The 16,991-nt window shown below is 40.0% G+C and overlaps 1 protein-coding gene across 1 annotated transcript in view; it reads right to left on the reverse strand.

Moving 5' to 3' along the window:
• The window catches only part of LOC126481322 (SET and MYND domain-containing protein 4-like), a 117,358-nt gene that overhangs the window by 38,558 nt on the left and 61,809 nt on the right, over nt 1–16,991 (reverse strand). The window lies entirely within an intron of this gene.

Here is a 16,991-nt window from a genome sequence, read left to right on the forward strand (position 1 = left end):
TCAGTTTTAATGATTTCATCTGTTTCTCAATTCCAATGACACTAAAGATGATTTCACTCATCTTTTCAGTGGTATGAGGATTAAATTGGGGCAATTCTCCTATGTTTTCCTTTGTAAAGGAACATTTGAAAACAGAGTTATGCATTTCAGCTTTTGCTTTGCTATCCTCAATTTCAGCTTCTGTCTCATTTGTTGCGGACTGGACACTAACTTTGGTGCCACTAACAGCCTTTACTAACTATGTGGAAGATGTATGGTTGGCATTATGGAATGCAGCATTAGTGAGTGCAAATGATGAAATTGTTTGTCATCCAAAATGCACAATTGAAAATTTGGTTCTATGAAGAATGTCAGGAATCTGTAGAGACCAAATTATGGAAGAGGCAAAAATGACTACAACAATTTTTGGGAGATGCAAAGATCACTTATTATGAGATGAGATGTAACACAGATCAGCTCTTAAGGAAGAAGAAATGGGAACACTACAAAAGTCTGTTGATAGGGGTCAAAGAATCAAAGCCATCACGCTCCTTTTTCTGGGCCTCAAACTTGTGAGAGCTGTCTATCAACAAATACACTGGTTCAAATAATTGAGAGTGGTGAAGTGGTACCATTATTAGAGCAAGCAGATCTATTTAAAAAACCTTTTGAGAACTTACAGGATCGTGGCATTCCAACAGCACTTACAATACACATGCAGGCCCAATTTGATAGAGTGGAAGTCCCTGAACCATCAAAGGAAGAAATGAGTCTCATGCTTAAGATCCTCAAGAACAACAAGGCTCCAGGAGGTAGCGCTATCACAGCCAAGAGGCTCCACTTGGGAAGTGAAACACTGATGGAGGCTTTGAAGCTGTTAATATCTACATTTGGACAGCGAAAACAATTCATGCAGAATGGAAGGGAGCAATTATATGCCCCATCTTCAAGAAGGGTGATGCTACATAAGTGCCCAACTACCAAGGGATTTCATTACTTGAAACTGGTTGCAAAGTCTTTATAACACTGCTGCTAAACCGCTTGAAACCAATGGCTGAAGGAATTGTAGGCCCCTATCAATGTGGCTTTGTTAATGGACAGTCCACTCTTGACTACATATTTACCTTGAGGCAGCTGATAGAGAAGAATTTTATGAGTTCAACTGGGAATTACATCTTACCTTCATTGATTTCTGAGAAGCATATGATAGCACTGACTGCCTCCGTGTTATGGAAACCATTGGAGAAATTTCACATCCCACTGAAGTACATCCAACTAATAAATGAAAAGCACCAGTCTGCTTTTGTTCTACAATATTACTTTTATTGTTAACTGGTTTTCGGCTTACAAGGCCATCTTCAGACATTTACTGAGTATTATCACCAAAGAAGTTAAATGTTAGCAGACAACATTGGAAGAGAAGTAACACATCTAGACTGAAGTAGAAACATACAGTAAGTAACATTTTTACAATGAAAAAGTAAAAACTGAACAGTACATAAATAACAATGGAGTAGACAGGAAAACCCTTAGCGCAAAACAGGAATAGCATGCCTACATAACAGTTTCTATTAATAAACAAAACTAATAAAATAAAATAAAATTAGTACTAGACAAGGCCGCATCAAGAGGTATGAAACATGGAAACATACCTCCTGATGCAGCCTTGTCTAGTACTAATTTTATTTTATTTTATTTTATTAGTTTTGTTTATTAATAGAAACTGTAATGTAGGCATGCTATTCTTATTTTGTGCTAAAGGTTTTCCTTTCTACTCCATTGTTATTTAGTGTTACTTCTCTTCCAATGTTGTTCTCACTGTATCATGCCGTCAAGTTCTCCTTCATTCCACTGTTGTTGGCTGGTATACTATTGTATAAGAATTCAAGTACCCATGTTCCATACTTAAATAATAAAAGTGAAGTGACAAAAAATGAGCATCAACAAATAATTAATGCTAATCACATGTTCTTTAGCTTGAACAACTCATTCACAACACAACTGATACCACAGAAAAATAAGATCCAGCTGTACATCAATTAGTACCCTTATATGCTTGTAGAACCTGGGCATCATCAGCATCAACTGAAGAAACAATCTGTGCCTTCGAGAGGGAGGTACTTCAAAAGATTTATGGACCCATCTACAGTATCACAGAAGGTAAATGGGGATAAAGGAAGAACTAAGACATCTATTACTGGTATGGAAAACAACATATTGCCATTTTAGGGCACAAGAGGCTACAGTGGCTTGGTCACATTCTTCGAGCCGATAGATCTCTCCCATACTGAGTCCTCCATTCGCAACCTGCTCTGAAATGCCTAAGGGGACATCCAACAATGCGATAGAAGGATCTAGTATTAACAACCCATAAAGAAGTGGAGCCAACATTGATGGAAGACGAAGCTGGAGACTGGCAACCATCTACAGTAGGTATCTCCTCTGTTCTGACTGACTGACTGACCTCCTTTCTTATGGTGCTTTAGTAATGAGATCTTTTATAATATTTTTTTTTACAGAATGCTGTTTTTACCCTTTTGTAGTGTGGTTATTTCTTTTGTTATTCTGCTCTAGGCCTTAAGGGCTCATTAATGCAATAAATGATCCTGATGAAATGATTAGAGCACATTTTAATAACAAATCCTTCACATTTTTAAGTCATCTGTCCTTTGGTTTTTTTAATATATTATACTAACATTTATAATATAATAGTAAGTGTACATTGAACACCTGCAGATATTTTAACTTGTTACAAATTATTTGGGAGCTATATTGGTCTATTTATGATGAACAACAAAAGAGTGGTTGCTGTTTATTTTAATGCAGATTATTTTAAAAACCCATCCAATATGAGTTTTTTGTTGTCAGTAACATTATCACTCAATGTAACTCCTTCACAAAGAAGGTAGCTCACTGTCCAACAACAGCCACTGAAAATATATTTATAAGCAAGTTCAATGAACAAAATTATACTGCAAAATTAATGGACAATGGCTTCTCAGATCTTGACTTGTAGTTCCGTATGTTAAATGTTAATAGTGATCAAGATACAAAGTCTACCAAAGCTGTGTTGAAGAGGGTACTCAATAAGCCAAATTGAATTATTTTAGAAAATTACTCAAAGATATGAACTGAAATAGTGTACACAGCATTCCAGACGTGAATGAAAAATACAAAATATTCGTTAATAAGGTCTTCATCTAATCTGAAAACTGATTTACACCCAAAGTAAATCAAATTAGACCAAAGTCTACAAAAAAAAATAAAAAATGTGAATAAAGGTACGCTGTATGGTAAAAATAAAACTGTATCTGTCATTCAGAAACAGCTCCAATGTCGATGTTGTTGCTTTTTACAAGGCATACTGCAAAATACTGAATACAGTAAGCCAGGCATGGAAACAACCCACCTCTGCAGCTGAGGCAAATAATGCATCCTGGTGGAGTGGCGCTTGACTAGGAAGTAAGCCAGTTCGAATCCTGGTAGTAGAAAATTTTCACTGCCAATATTTGGCCAGTAAGGGGAAGTGAGGTGGTGCCTCAAAATTCCTGATCACCAGTCTTTTTGCCAATATATGCAAGCAAATTCCAAACCTCTCCACAGTGTATCATGAAGTGAGGGCATGTGACACTGTTGATGATGATTCATTCATCACATGGGGATGTTAAGCTTGGCAGCTCCACTGGTGTTATTCAGAGGAGTGGGCTACGTGCTGGCACAGAGTTTTAACCTCTAACTTCCCTTCATTCATGAAAACATAAACCCAACAACACACTGCATAAGCACTCATCACAATCATCCACATGTCACAAACATACACTTGACACTTCATCACAGGTTGGAGGAATGCAATGGCAAACCAGCTCCACTAGGACCTTGCCCATGGTGGCAATGCAATATTCCTGCATCTGCTCCCCAACGCTCACTCTCTGAGTAATTTATGTTATGCTAGACATTGAACCAAACAGACTACGAGATAAAGACAGCCACCAACTTTAATTACAATGAAAGAGGAGACCAAGAGAACAGAGATGAGGAGGATAAGATAGCTTTAAGAGTATTGATACACTGTAACACATGACTGCACTATAAAAAAGCTTTTTAACTCATCTATTATAGCTGTTGCTCAAAATTTGCTGTTGCCAGACTCAATAAATGTTTCCAAAAAATGTCAAATATAGTCACAAACAACTTCAGTAACATACATATCATTCTCACTTCACCAGAAGTACTATCCACCACAAAATATTTAAAATGTTCTTCTGAGACCAATAAAATAGTAAGTTATTTGTATACCAGTTATTTATCACTGGAACACCCACCAACTGGCTGAAATAGGGAGAAGTTAAAACCATGTAGAAGAAGAGAGAAAGAAATACCATTTCACTTCTGTCCAATTTCACTTCTGGCACCAGTCTTGAAAAATATTGAAAAGGTAATATACAATGGTTGCCCAGAAAGTAATGAACTGCATTTTTTTCTTCAAGAATTCTTTATTGAACATAATGAGAATTACACATACGAAAGAATGGTGTTTTATCTACATACCCTATTTTTTCAGATAATCTCCATCCCATTCTATGACCTTCCTCCAGCACAAAACAAGGGTGTGTATGCCCTGTCAGTACCAACCCTTGTCCTGGTGGTGGAGCCAGTGCTTCACTGTGTGAATCACCTCCTCATCATCCTCAAAATGTCTTCCACAAATCGCATCCTTTAATGGCTCAAGCAAGTGGAAGTCCGTGGAGGCTGGGTCAGGTGTGTCACGTGTGACAGCTGCGGATGGTCTTCCCAACCACTGCAAATCGTCCCGAACCGCCTTCTTATGACCTCAACCTCCATGCCGAGTGACTAAATGTACTTCTGTCGACAGCAGATGCCCCACAGAATTTGCACAAGTGTTTGTGAATATTCCCCACACTTTCTTTCACTGCAGTGTGAAATTCAATGACGGCATCATCTACAGACACCATTTTGAAACTGTCCTGCAGCTACACTATCTGTCAGAAGTGATGGAATCTTGGTGCATTCACTCAGGAGACTTCAAGTAATATGTACCTGATGTTTGACATTTATAGCATTGTTGCATTACTTTCTGGGCAACCCTTGTACAAGAAGCTTTTCAACTATCTGACAACAAATAATATACTTTTAAAGAAACAATTGGGTTTCTGAAGGGTTCAGGTACTGAGAGGGCAACTTATACACATTGTATGAATGTACTTTATTTATCCCATAATAAATTACAAGTCACTGGTATTTTCTGTGCTATGTTAAAGGCATTTGATTGCATAAATCAAAAACTCCTTTTAACTAAATTAGAATACAATATTTGCTGTATATTGTTTCAAATGTGTTGTATGGAAATACAATCTATTCACACATTACATTAGTTAATTACATCACATAATCATAAACTGCAAAGAACATCTATATATCATTCCTTTGTTCAAAGTCAACTGAATGACTGGTGACAATGATTCTGTGGTTGAAATATACAAGTTGCACAGAATGAGTGGTGACTGGAGATTTACTTGCATGCACATACTGTGGTGGTGGAATGCTGGGTGCATCCAGTGTCCTTGTGAAATCACATACCAGTGAGTCTGACAAGGAGTAAAAATTGGCTTAAGTCTGTTGATGGATATCATGATGGAAGAGCCATTGATGTTAATGTCAAACATTCTGTAGTGACATATGAATGCTGTGCAAAGGTCATTGTCCAGGGGTTGGAATGATTTTCAAATGGCATTATGTTGGATGAAAACCTGTTAGCAGGACTATACATGTAGATAATGATTGGTCGCTAGATAGAATGTTATTTTGAAACAGTCGGGCAGAGCTTGCAAATCTGCAAACACTCATTTGTGAAAAGTCTTTTATAGGCTTTGATCACAATGCTTGAAATGTCAATGAAGAATTCTCCAGGAAGTTGAAGTGTGTACCCATATGCTAATTCAACCAATGTTTTGCTGAGATCTTCTTGGAAAGCTGTTCAGATGCCAAGTAAGACAATAGGGAGGCTGTCAGTCAAACACTCTGTGGCAAGGTAGCTGAAGGAGACCTTTAACTGTCAATGGAGTCATTCCACAGGTTCACAGTAGTGGGGTGGTAGGCACAGCTTCGAATGCGGTTCATGCCATGTGCTGTTCAAGATGCTTCAAAGAGGTATGGCACAAATTGTTTGCTGTGACAGATATTTATGGGAAGGGAAAGCAATTGTGTTGGATAGCTTGTGACAGAATACCGGGTGGAGAGACTGGGGACTTCCCCCACCCTCCCCACATTCTCTGCTGCTAAGCTGTGGGTGTGCCTCCAAGCAACTGGGCAACAGCATATCAAAAAATCTGATTATTTAAAATCATGTAATTTATTAGTAAAATGGTTCAAAAATACATAAACATAATTCAACCTGAGTTTAAACCTCATCACATCATAGTTTCTATGGAAACCAATGTTTTGCAGAAGTTTTACATCCCTTGATAATTGAAGATATAAGTTTGAAATTTGAACAATATTAGGGAAGGAAGAATTGGAGAGAAGAGAAATTTGTGGCACAACTTGACTAGAAGAAGGGATCGGTTGATAGGGCATATTCTGAGGCATCAAGGGATCAGCAGTTTAGTTTTGGAGGGCAGCGTGGAGGGTAAAAATCGTAGAGGGGGACCAAGGGATGAGTACACTAAACAGATTCAGAAGGATGTAGGTTGCAGTAGGTACTGGGAGATGAAGAAGTTTGCACAGGATAGAGTAGTGTGGAGAGATGCATCAAACCAGGCTTGGACTGAAGACCACAACAACAGGGAAGGAAAGCTGCTACTCACCTTATAGCAGAGATGCTGAGTCACGATAGGCACAACAAAAAGATTCACAAAATTATAGCTTTTGGCCATTAAGGCCTTTGTCAGCAGTAGACACACACACACACACACACACACACACACACACACACACACACACACACACACACAACTTGCATACACATCTGCTGTCTCAGACAACTGAAATCACACTGCGAGCAGCAGCACCAGTGCATGATGGGAGTGGTGACCGGGTGGGGGTAAGGAGGAGGCTGGGACGGGGAGGGGGACTGCTTCACAGACTGTGCCATATGGATCCTTCCCATCAACACAAAGCTTTTCTGAACTGTGCAGGTGGGAACTTTCCCTGCAATACATCCTACGGTCCCGTATTCCACCTGGCCTCAACCTTTGTTAGTCACTGTCCTCACACTTCTAGCCCCCTCCCTGTTCCCTTTCCAGCACTACACAGTTGTCATTTCACCGCCACACCCAGTCTTTTAATTTCTTTTATTTCTCTCCTTTCCACAACTTAACCTCCCCCCTCCCCCCCCCCCCCCCAACCTTCTCCCCTGCCCTCTGTCTAAACTGCAGCACTTCACTGTCTGCCATCCCCACCATACTATCCCTCCCCCTCCCCACCCCAGCCTCCTCCTTACCCCCACCCAATTGCCACTCCCATCATGCACTGGTGCTGCTGCTCGCAGTGTGGTTTCAGTTGTCTGAGACAGCAGATGTGTAGATGTGTGTGCAAGTTGCATTTTCGTGTGTGGGGGAGAGAGAGAGAGAGAGAGAGAGAGAGAGAGAGAGAGAGAGTGTGTGTGTGTGTGTGTGTGTGTGTGTGTGTGTGTGTGTGTACTGCTGAAAAAGGCCTTAATGGCCGAAAGCTGTAATTCTGTGAATCTTTATGTTGTGCCTATCGTGACTCAGCATCTCTGCTACATGGTGAGTAGCAACTTTCCTTCCCTAATATTGTTATATTCCGTCCTGGATTTTCCATTGTTTAATTCATAATTTTAATAGTGTATGTATCTTGGTATAAAATCATTGTGTAGTGGTTTCTGGCAGGCAAGAAGTGAGTGGTGTATTTGCCATTTACACAGAGAGAAATCCAATTAGAACATTCAGAATCAGTGTGTTATAGTTGGTCATGAAGTTAGTGTCAGTCTGTTAGAGCCTTGCAGCGTATTCACTTGTGACAGTTGCTGCAATTGTGAGCACTAGCCTTGAACAGCTATATGCAAAGGAACTGTCATGTTATCATGAGAAAGACTGTGGTCATACTCAATTTGCACTGTACAAAACTGAACTTTCATGTGAACATAAGAGTGTTATTTGGTTATAATAGAGGGAAACATTCCACGTAGGAAAAATATATCTAAAAACACAGATGATGTGACTTACCAAATGAAAGTGCCGGCAGGTCGACAGACACACAAACAAACACAAACATACACACAAAATTCAAGCTTTTGCAACAAACTGTTGCCTCATCAGGAAAGAGGGAAGGAGAGGGAAAGACGAAAGGATGTGGGTTTTAAGGGAGAGGGTAAGGAGTCATTCCAATCCCGGGAGCGGAAAGACTTACCTTAGGGGGAATAAAGGACGGGTATACACTCGCACACACACACATATCCATCCACACATATACAGACACAAGCAGACATACCCGTCCTTTTTTCCCCCTAAGGTAAGTCTTTCCGCTCCCGGGATTGGAATGACTCCTTACCCTCTCCCTTAAAACCCACATCCTTTCGTCTTTCCCTCTCCTTCCCTCTTTCCTGATGAGGCAACAGTTTGTTGCGAAAGCTTGAATTTTGTGTGTATGTTTGTGTTTGTTTGTGTGTCTGTTGACCTGCCAGCACTTTCATTTGGTAAGTCACATCATCTTTGTTTTTAGATATATAAGAGTGTTATTTGCATCATTCATTCCAGTTTAATGAGTTTTTGCATGCTGCCCATATTACAAACCTGCATGAAAAGTGAAGCATTAAATTTATCGCTTTTAGGTAAGCTAAATGATCTTTGACTAGTATGGCCAGTACTTAATAGAGACATAATTTGTAATTAATAAAACAATAAACCTGATTTTGATTCTAAACTGTGCCTGCTAGTGGGGAAAGAAAATAATATAATACAATGTTAGTATTTTTTTGTATGTGACGAAACAATAATTTAAACATATGGGTTTTCTCTTGAAACACAGGTTACGTAATTTCAGTAACTGCTTCCTTACTATCTCACAGTATTACCTAAGAGTTTTCACTGCAGTTGCCTCTTTCACTGAAAAGGCTTCAGGTCTATGAAAGAAACTGTTGAGATTCGTTGGGCAGTACTGCTATCCCAACACTGACACTGATACATACATGCTCAAACTATTGACTTTGTACAGTGAAAGTAGCAAGCACAGCTGTAACACACCAAGTTATTTTGTTACATTGACAAGCATTGCACTGGCAGAGAAATGTCTTACAATCCTGCTCAATATTTGGGCTAAACAAATGCCTCTTTCAACAGTTGTACACTAGAAATTACTCTTGGTTGAAAGAGGCTGTGCAAAGAGGGAATTCCTCACTGGAAAAAAATCAGGTGTAACAAACTGCTGTATATATGACATGATACATCACAGTTGTTGTTGTTGTTGTTGTTGTTGTGGTCTTTAGTCCTGAGACTGGTTTGATGCAGCTCTCCATGCTACTCTATCCTGTGCAAGCTTCTTCATCTCCCAGTACCTACTGCAACCTACATCCTTCTGCATCTGCTTAGTGTATTCATCTCTTGGTCTCCCTCTACGATTTTTACCCTCCACGCTGCCCTCCAATGCTAAATTTGTGATCCCTTGATGCCTCAAAACATGTCCTACCAACTGATCCCTTCTTCTAGTCAAGTTGTGCCACAAACTTCTCTTCTCCCCAATCCTATTCAATACCTCCTCATTAGTTACATGATCTACCCACCTTATCTTCAGCATTCTTCTGTAGCACCACATTTCGAAAGCTTCTATTCTCTTCTTGTCCAAACTGGTTATCATCCATGTTTCACTTCCATACATGGCTACACTCCATACAAATACTTTCAGAAACGACTTCCTGACACTTAAATCTATACTCGATGTTAACAAATTTCCCTTCTTCAGAAACGATTTCCTTGCCATTGCCAGTCTACATTTTATATCCTCTCTACTTTGACCATCATCAGTTATTTTACTTCCTAACTAGCAAAACTCCTTTACTACTTTAGGTGTCTCATTTCCTAATCTAATCCCCTCAGCATCACCCGATTTAATTCGACTACATTCCATTATCCTCATTTTGATTTTGTTGTTGTTCATCTTATATCCTCCTTTCAAGACACTGTCCATTCCGTTCAACTGCTCTTCCAAGTCCTTTGCTGTCTCTGACAGAATTACAATGTCATCGGCGAACCTCAAAGTTTTTACTTCTTCTCCATGAATTTTAATACCCACTCCGAATTTTTCTTTTGTTTCCTTTACTGCTTGCTCAATATACATATTGAATAACATCGGGGAGAGGCTACAACCCTGTCTCACTCCTTTCCCAACCACTGCTTCCCTTTCATGCCCCTGACTCTTATAACTGCCATCTGGTTTCTGTACAAATTGTAAATAGCCTTTCGCTCCCTGTATTTTACCCCTGCCACCTTTAGAATTTGAAAGAGAGTATTCCAGTTAACGTTGTCAAAAGCTTTCTCTAAGTCTACAAATGCTAGAAACGTAGGTTTGCCTTTTCTTAATCTTTCTTCTAAGATAAGTTGTAAGATTAGTATTGCCTCACGTGTTCCAATATTTCTACGGAATCCAAACTGATCTTCCCCGAGGTCCGCTTCTACCAGTTTTTCCATTCGTCTGAAAAGAATTCTCGTTAGTATTTTACAGCCGTGACTTATTAAACTGATAGTTCGGTAATTTTCACACCTGTCAACACCTGCTTTCTTTGGGATTGGAATTATTATATTCTTCTTGAAGTCTGTGGGTATTTCGCCTGTCTCATACATCTTGCTCACCAGATGGTAGAGTTTTGTCATGACTGGCTCTCCCAAGGCCATCAGTAGTTCTAATGGAATGTTGTCTACTCCCGGGGCCTTGTTTCGACTCGGGTCTTTCAGTGCTCTGTCAAACTCTTCACACAGTATCATATCTCCCATTTCATCTTCATCTACATCCTCTTCCATTTCCATAATATTGTCCTCAAGTACATCGCCCTTGTATAAACCCTCTATATACCCCTTCAACCTTTCTGCCTTCCCTTCTTTGCTTAGAACTGGGTTGCCATCTGAGCTCTTGATATTCATACAAGTGGTTCTCTTCTCTCCAAAGGTCTCTTTAATTTTCCTGTAGGCAGTATCTATCTTACCCCTAGTGAGACAAGCCTCTACATCCTTACATTTGTCCTCTAGCCATCCCTGCTTAGCCATTTTGCACTTCCTGTCGATCTCATTTTTGAGACGTTTGTATTCCTTTTTGCCTGCTTCATTTACTGCATTTTTATATTTTCTCCTTTCATCAATTAAATTCAATATTTCTTCTGTTACCCAAGGATTTCTATTAGCCCTCGTCTTTTTACCTACTTGATCCTCTGCTGCCTTCACTACCTCATCCCTCAGAGCTACCCATTCTTCTTCTACTGTATTTCTTTCCCCCATTCCTGTCAATTGTTCCCTGATGCTCTCCCTGAAACTCTCTACAACCTCTGGTTCTTTCAGTTTATCCAGGTCCCATCTCCTTAAATTCCCACCTTTTTGCAGTTTCTTCAGTTTCAATCTGCAGTTCACAGTACAATGCTATATCTAAGCATTGTATTTGAATGCATCAGAGCTGTAAGCTCTATGGTGTTTCGAGAAACATTGTCTCCTTCCTGTGAATTGTCAAGGGCTACGAAATAAAGTTTCATGTTAACTGATTCTTCCATCGGATTTTGGTAGAACAACATTACAATAAATGAAAAGCACTATGTTTCTTATGTTCTACAGAACATAAATAATATACCGCTTTTCATTTGTTGAATACCGTTTCTTTGCAGTGGTGTCAATCTGAGATTCTGAGAGAGTGAATCTGCTGATACATTCAGCTGACCATCAACTAGTCAAATATACATAGTTCACAGAGCCACACAAATGGCTTATGGCCTATGATAAGAGTGAAATGACTTCAAGCAAATGACTAAACTTTTTTTATTTAGGCATGTGTCACATAGAGCTTGTGGTTGTATGTTGACATATTTTCTTGTGATAATGACAATTTTTCATTGAGGAAAGCCAGAGGTTGTCAACCAAGTTGTACATATTGTTGTAGTACATCTCCAATGGCTCTTGATAATGTGTTCATCATAGTTGCAAGATGTGCATCTGCAAGAGGATGAGCTAATAATGCAGACTCATACTATAGTGCGCCTCCACACAGGTGAAGGATGCTTTCCTTTCATCAATCTACTTTAGCGTGTCTCCAGGTTTTGGCAAACCTTTTAGGAATTCATACAGAAGTGCTGGTAACAAGGCATGAATGCACACAGACGTCTATACAAAATATGTTCCAAGAAATGGAGTACTTCATGTACTGTAGTGGGCTGTAGAAACTGGGAAACATTCTGGTGTCCAAAACCTAAGAACAAAAGTAACTTTCGCATGTGTCACTTTCAAATACGAGTAACATAGCTCCATGAAACTCAGACCATACATAGAAAGAACTGCTATAGTATAGCACTAAAGGTTACTGAAAGAAATGTGCAATGAGAGAAACAGAAATTATACTTTTATTCAAAGACAATAATTAAACTGAAGTCACCACCTTTTACAATGGGCCCTTGGCCATTACAAAAGGCGGACATGGTTCTTAATATGGCGTGTTATCATCATAGACAGCAATGCATGCTCTGCAGTTTGCTCCCATGTTGACCACGAGGTTGGTAAGAAGCTGTTGTGGTAAGGTGTTACATTCCTCCATCAGCATGGCTGAAAACAGTTGATGGTTCTTGGCACATGTTGACATGCTGCAATACATCTTCCCATCACATCCAACGTGCACTCAATGGGATTTAAGTTAGGAAAAATGGCAGGGCAGTCCATGCACTGAATATCTTCTAATTCCAAGAGTTCCTCTACATGTGCTGTTCGATGCAGTCATGCACTGTTATCCTTAAAAATGACCTCAGGGCTGAATACACTCCTGAAAAGACATACAGGGAGGAGGAGTACAGTGTCACAATAACGTTGACCAGTGAGTGTGCCATGTACAAAGATTTGGAGAACGCTATGTTCATGCAACACTATACATCCCCATGCCATAACACCTACACCACCAAAATGATCATATTTGACAATGATTCCCACGTGTGTTGCGTGTTTCTGTCTCCCATCATATGAGTGTACATCCAGAATCACTATTCAGACTCAATTTGTTCTTTGCCAAGAAGAGCATGTGACCTCACTCTTTGTTGCTCCAGTCCCATGCTCTTGGTACCACTGAAAATGGTACCACCAATGTGCAAGTGTCAATGAAACACAACATAATGGACGTTGGGCGAAGAGACCAACCTCCATGCAGTCGCATGCCCACACACCGATTTTCAGCCTCTTCTTGCCTGCTGCACAATGCAACTGTCATCTGCTGCTGTAGTTTCTTGTGGTCAATCACCTCCTCTCCTTCGGGCAGCGGCACACATGAAACAGTCCTATGAGCGATACCAAAACCCTAGGCTACATTCATCACACTTCAACCTCCATCCAGTTTCCCGATGATTCTTCTCTGTGTGAAGCCATCGATATGTTGTAATGAAGAACATCACCACAGTGCGTTGTAACTTCTCGGTGACTGACACTGTCTTTTCCCATTCCTTCAACTGCCTCGTGTTGCTAGACCAGCTGCATTTGGCTCTAGTCATACTGACCTCATTCCACATGACATCTTACTTTCTGTGCGTGGCCGGGAGACCTCAGACGATATGCTCCTGCACTTTCATTCATTTCCATTAAGTAATTAATGTGTTATGTTACTTCATCTAACTGGTCCTTAAGTTTTGCAGAGCAGTGTAGCTTTCACTCTGTCTTTGGTTGGCAGAATTCCTTGTGTATTGATAATATACCCCAAGAATTTTACATCCATTACTCCAAAGACACATTTTGTCAGGTTACTCAAAAAGATGTGTTCTCATAGTCTAGTGAACAGTTGCTGTAGGTTGGCTACATGCTCTGATCTGCTGTATGAGATTACAAGCAGGTCATCAATATAGATGTAACAGAGTTATTTGATCCATGAAGAACTGGAAAGATTGGATGGTGCTGCACAGTCCAAGTGGCATTAGCAAAAATTTATAAACCCGAATGAAGTGCAAACACCTGATCTGGATATTTCTTCTGGTGCAATAGGTGTGTGTTAAAAAGCACAGAGACGATCAATCAGGTATTGTTCTAGCATTAAGCTGATAACACTCAGCATTTATTGTTGCTCTTAGGAACAATGTGGAGTGGTGAGATCCAGGTGCTATCTGTACAGTGACAGATTTCTTGTGCTAGCATAAAAGAGAAATCGTATTTTGTGATCCAGAGTTTGTCTGGAGACGGATAACAAGGCTAAGCATGGACTGGTGTCCTCACATGGTGGCAATGTGATGTACCATTGAGTATTTTATTGGTGCTGGAGTAGGTGACGGATAGGTGACTTCAGGTAATTGGCAAAGCAGGTCGTTATGTGGTGAATCACTGGCAACCATATGGCTTACATGGTGCAGGATGACTAGACATACATTGCAGAGTAAAGCAGACCTAAAACAATAAGAAATCTGTCCAACAACCAAGTACAGTATGACAGTGACAATGAATCTTCATATGAATTCACCTCAAAGACTGAAGTTGAGATGCAAGGTGATGTGGTTGTAGGACATGACGGAAGATTTATTTGCAGTACGCAGGTTACTGCCATCCTTGGAAAATGAGAAGAAAGATAAATTGAGGAACCAGCATTTGTATCAATGAGGAATTGTAGCATGGAAGAGTGCTTTGTTACAAACAGTTAACAGCTGTCCAGTTTCAAATCAGCCATTATCACTAATGATTTCAGAAGGATTTTCCTTGTATCAGGGTGGCCAACACGACTACGATGTAGCTCAGAATTCTCTGTGATACCAGCGGACATTCTCCAGGGTGGGCAAATCTGCTGAAAGAGCACTGCCATTGCAATGCACAGTTATAGCACTGCACCTGTAGAGCCACAATTAGGTTAGAGAAAGATAGTTCTGTCACCCATGTCTGCGGACTTCCAGAGGATTCTCCATACTGGTAACATGGACACAATTCCCATGGAAAGATATATTTTGAATATTCAGTCAGCAGTTTGAATAAGAGCGTTTAGAAAACTGAGTATTTTCTATGCATCCACAAAAAAGTGTGACAGCCATATATTCAGCAGAATATTGTCATTAATTGCACTGCCTGCCAGCATGTGAAGATGTGGAATTAGTTGAGTTGGTGTATGGTCACCAAATTCTTCCATTTAGAGTCTTTCTCTCCAGTCACTTGACTTCTTATTATGCTTATCCATTACGGATATTTTAGAACTGTGACTGTTATTAATGTAAATAAATTATACACAACTGCAACCAGTCACTTTTTTCATTAATAATGCTTTATTACATTAACCGGTTTTCGAACCCTTTCGGGTTCATCTTCAGATGATTTCGGGAGAATCCGGGAAGTTACATCATTACTGGTAGTAGCATAATGCTGGGTGCTGCTTTGCGACAGTATAGGCGGCTTTTTTCGTATCTGTCTGCCTCCATTCTGATGTCCAGAACACTTTCACACGAACTATATTAGTTCACACTTTAACAGTGACACTTTACCAGCTGGTAAAGCATCACTGTTAAAGTGTGAACTAAGATAGTTCGTGTGATTATGGATATTTTAGAACTGTGACTGTTATTAATGTAAATAAATTATACACAACTGCAACCAGTCACTTTTTTCATTAATAATGCTTTATTACATTAACCGGTTTTCGAACCCTTTCGGGTTCATCTTCAGATGGTTTCGGGAGATTGGATTGGATTGGATTGTTTGGGGGAAGAGACCAGACTGCGAGTTCATCGGTCTCATCGGATTAGGGAAGGATGGGGAAGGAAATCGGCCGTGCCCTTTCAAAGGAACCATCCCAGCATTTGCCTGGAGCGATTTAGGGAAATCACGGAAAACCTAAATCAGGATGGCCGGACGCGGGATTGAACCGTCGTCCTCCCGAATGCGAGTCCAGTGTGCTACCACTGCGCCACCTCGCTCGGTGGTTTCGGGAGAATCCGGGAAGTTACATCATTACTGGTAGTAGCATAATGCTGGGTGCTGGTTTGCGACAGTATAGGCGGCTTTTTTCGTATCTGTCTGCCTCCATTTTGATGTCCAGAACACTTTCACACGAACTATATTAGTTCACACTTTAACAGTGACACTTTACCAGCTGGTAAAGCATCACTGTTAAAGTGTGAACTAAGATAGTTCGTGTGATTATGGATATTTTAGAACTGTGACTGTTATTAATGTAAATAAATTATACACAACTGCAACCAGTCACTTTTTTCATTAATAATGCTTTATTACATTAACCGGTTTTCGAACCCTTTCGGGTTCATCTTCAGATGGTTTCGGGAGAATCCGGGAAGTTACATCATTACTGGTAGTAGCATAATGCTGGGTGCTGGTTTGCGACAGTATAGGCGGCTTTTTTCGTATCTGTCTGCCTCCATTTTGATGTCCAGAACACTTTCACACGAACTATATTAGTTCACACTTTAACAGTGACACTTTACCAGCTGGTAAAGCATCACTGTTAAAGTGTGAACTAAGATAGTTCGTGTGAAAATGTTCTGGACATCAAAATGGAGGCAGACAGATACGAAAAAAGCCGCCTATACTGTCGCAAACCAGCACCCAGCATTATGCTACTACCAGTAATGATGTAACTTCCCGGATTCTCCCGAAATCATCTGAAGATGAACCCGAAAGGGTTCGAAAACCAGTTAATGTAATAAAGCATTATTAATGAAAAAAGTGACTGGTTGCAGTTGTGTATAATTTATTTACACTTGACTTCTGACTGGGACAAGCATATTACCAAGTGCATACTTAATAGGGTTGTACTTTTGAGTACTTGATGGTGAAACTTGTATGTCTCCTACTTGCAGAGCCATGTTTTTACTACGTAGGGACACC

This window comes from Schistocerca serialis, chromosome 5, assembly GCF_023864345.2.
Source record: "Schistocerca serialis cubense isolate TAMUIC-IGC-003099 chromosome 5, iqSchSeri2.2, whole genome shotgun sequence".
Lineage (NCBI taxonomy): Eukaryota > Metazoa > Arthropoda > Insecta > Orthoptera > Acrididae > Schistocerca > Schistocerca serialis.